The sequence below is a fragment of the Cajanus cajan genome, chromosome 11 (genome assembly GCF_000230855.2).
Source record: "Cajanus cajan strain Asha chromosome 11, NIPB_CcT2T_4, whole genome shotgun sequence".
In the NCBI taxonomy this organism is placed as follows: Eukaryota; Viridiplantae; Streptophyta; class Magnoliopsida; order Fabales; family Fabaceae; genus Cajanus; species Cajanus cajan.
Genome location: NC_138527.1, coordinates 24460957 through 24464671, shown reverse-complemented (window position 1 = coordinate 24464671; position 3715 = coordinate 24460957). Strand labels below are relative to the sequence as shown.

Here is a 3715-nt window from a genome sequence, read left to right as displayed (position 1 = left end):
GAGATTATTAAGGTATTTGTATAAAGAGGGAAATAAACAAATAAGAATATGACTTATTTGCTTGCATGCTTGATTTGTTCTAGACTTCTAGTTTTAGTTGCCTGTGAGTCTGTCTGCAAGAGATTTGTGTATCTGATGAAGAAGCAGACGTCAAATTGAATTGACTTATGTTAATGTACAGAAAGCAAACCAAGGTTGGTATCGTCGGTGAGAATAGGATCTCACAAAGATACTAGTTTAAATTCCTGTATTGATATGATGATTTTGTTTTATTACAGGTGCCACATCGAAACCCTTGCGATTGAATCGTGTCAAGCGTCTTGCTCGATCGTTAAGTTTTCCTTCGGAAAACACAGAAGTTCAGAATAACCACAATGGTACAGGGGAAGGTACTAATTCTTTGTTGTTACTAGAATCATTTTCACTATTTTATTATCTAAAATGCTATTCAATTTAGGTATTGTAAAACAGAATAGGACACACTAGAATATAATCAGCATAAAATAGTATTCAAACAGGATTAACATCCTCTGCAGTTTTTTTTTTCAAACTGCATACAATTTTTTCTTATTGATTTTAAGAACTTAAAATGCTATTATTTTATTAGACATATCCGTGTGTTAAAATTTAAAATAAGTAGGAAACAATAAGAGTATATTTATTCTTAATTTAAAATGAATTAAGTTTTCCAGATACTTTAAATTAAGGGTCGTTATGCTTTAATTTAATTTAATTTTTTTTACTTTACACAATGTCAGTAATTTGTTTATATGAATAATAAGTTGATAAATTGTTTGGACCTACGATTCCTATATAACCAGTTCTCAATGGACATGAAATATTAGATCCTAAAATTTCACTAAAGCACACTAAGTTTTAAACTCATTCAAATGGACCACTTAATCAATTAATTTAATGCATCTCAAAATAAAATAAATTATTCTAAAATGATGTTAATGGATTATAATTTATTGTATTATCTTCGTAAGAGCGCACATTACCTGCCTTGAATGTAGCTGATTGTGGCTATATTTGATTGACTCTGTTTTCTTTGCAGTGAATGGGGAAAGTTTAGCGGTGGTAACATCTTGAAAATCATTTGTTTTCTTGGATTAACTAAAAAGCTTCTCCAAATTTACTTCACTTGCATTACCTAAGTGCTTCATCTCAGGTAAGCATGATTTATTTTAAAATTACTTATCCAATTCTTTTTTTTTTTTATATATATTTTAAATTACTTATCTAGTTTTCATTTTTATATATGCCATTTTTTAAAATTAATTTACTTATCTAGTTTTCATTTTTATATATGCCATTTTTTAAATTAATTTACTTATCTAGTTTTTTCTTCTTCTTGAACCCAGTCAGATGGATGTAGTAATGGATAAATCATGGATTGATATGCCAAGGAATACAATAGAATATCTAGATGGATTAAATAAATTCTTAGATTTTTCTTTTGAAAATCGATCTGTCAATGGTACAATAAGGTGTCCATGTCCTAAATGTCATTTTAGTAAATGGAAAACTAGAGATGTTGTGTTTGACCACTTGATTTGTAAGCAATTTCCAAAAAATTACAAAGTTTGGATATGGCATGGTGAAGCATATGAAACAATGGCATCAAGGGACACTGAAGTAATAGATGAGCCATTGGAAAAATGAAAATCCAGTGTTAAATATGATAAATGATGCATTGGGGATCAATAGACACACTGATGTTGAACATGACATGTATGAAGGACCATCTGAGTTTATAGACACCACAATTGATGAAGGAAATGAGAAAGTTGATGATTTGCTTAGAGATTGTAACCAACAATTGTATCAAGGGTGTCAAAGGTACTCAAAGTTTAATAATGCAGCGGTAAGTGTTTTATATTTTGCACTAAATTAAATTATATTAATACTTAATTGAAGTTTAATATTTTATGCATATTTTATTAATAAGGATAACATTAAACAATTTGTATTTTATAGGATGAAGGGAGTGGACATGACATGCCAACACCACAAGGAGGATCTTCATTAGATAGTAATGTTCATGGAGTTTGACATTATTATTGTTTTTTTTTAGACATTATGAACTCATGAATTTGAACCTATGTTTTTATATTTGAAGCAAGATTAATTTTGGGACAATTTACATATTTTACTTTTGAGCATTGATCATGAATTTGATTTTGAGTTACTTAATATATTGGATATATTTTAGAATTGATGGATGTTAATGTCTTAATAATAAAAAATATGTCATGCTAGACCTATGGCTAGATGTTGTCTTGATTTTTTTAAAATGTTAAAAATTGTTAATTTAATGTATCTTTATTTAATATTATATTTGAACAAGAAACATACAAAACACATAAATATTATTATAATTATAGGTATAATTTATTAAAATAAGTGATCCTAGAATTTGACAAGTAAAATTTTTATTTATAAGTTACTTGAATTAAATAACAATATAATATAGTCATTATTAATTTTTAATGATTAATATGGTTCGTGATAATTTTAAATAAAATATAGAATATTATTTGTTAATTTATAATAAAAATGCGTTTTTAAAATAATTTCAAATATATTTTAAAAATAAAAAATTACTATTGTCAAAAAATGTGAAAAAATAAAAAATGTATTTATTGGCAATCTAAAACCACCAGAAAATGTAAATGTAAAAATAATAATAGTTTTGTGGCGGTTTTTAGACCGCCAGAAAATCTCAACAAGTCAAACTAAAACGCATTTTTTGGCGGTTTAAAACCGTCAGAAAGAGATTGAATTTTCTAGCACTCGAACGTTTACAAAATATCCGCCACAAACGGTTTATGGTGACCGTAGATCCGGCAGTTATTAACGACGCCGGTAATGCAATTTGTGGCGGTTTTTAACCGCTAGAAACTGCCAAAATAACCGCCACAAATCACACATTTTTTTGTAGTGATCCAATCGGTTAGTATTTATAAAACAAAGTTAATTTTTTATTTTATTTTATTTTATAAAGACCAAAATTAATATTTATAAATTTTAAAATGATAAAAAAATAAAAAAATAAAAGAATTAAAATAAAAAAACCACTCATTTATAAAAAGTTAAAAACTTATTTTAACGATATAAGCATCTCCAACGCCAGGTTCTTAACCAGTTCTTAAGTTTAAGCTTCCATTGCTTATAAAGAAACCTGCATTAGAACATATTGATATGTCAGGCCAAATTGTTAAAATTTAAGCACCTTTCATTATATAAGAGACAATTGCTTAAGAATAAAAAAATAATTTAATATCTCCTTTCCTTCACCAATGTCAACAATTGGTTCCATTTCTCGTTCCACACGAATGTCACCACCAGCCCCCAATTTTCGTCGAGCCATACTCGTGGCTTACCACACAAAGCCCAACACCTCTGTCTGAAAGAGCACCGCCTCAAGCCGTGGTGCTCCGACGATGAGTATGTGAACCAATTTCTCAAATGCTTCGTTATCGGAAGAGGTTTTCTCGAGTGTGTTCCTGTTGTAAAAAATATGGCAGACGCACCAATGAGTAACCTAAAACACTGAACAAACACGTTAGTTAAATCTCCCTAAGGCGTGTGATGGCACTGACCTTAAGTACTTATCCACGGGATACGCGCAAGCCCCCAGGATACAATAGGGTCGTCTCAAGGATCTAAGGAGTAGAATTGACAAGCAACAAAATGAAAACTCAGAGAAGGA

At 29.2% G+C, this 3715-nt stretch overlaps 1 long non-coding RNA gene across 2 annotated transcripts; it reads left to right on the top strand.

Moving 5' to 3' along the window:
* Positions 1-38: 38 nt before the first annotated feature.
* LOC145953111 (uncharacterized) lies at positions 39-2191 on the top strand. Of its 2 annotated transcripts, XR_014430665.1 has the most exons (3): positions 46-389; positions 1058-1171; positions 1365-2191. It is a non-coding gene; the product is annotated as an uncharacterized LOC145953111 (long non-coding RNA). The 2 variants fall into 2 exon arrangements; XR_014430664.1 differs by having other exon boundaries at positions 39-389; positions 1058-2191.
* Positions 2192-3715: the final 1524 nt, after the last annotated feature.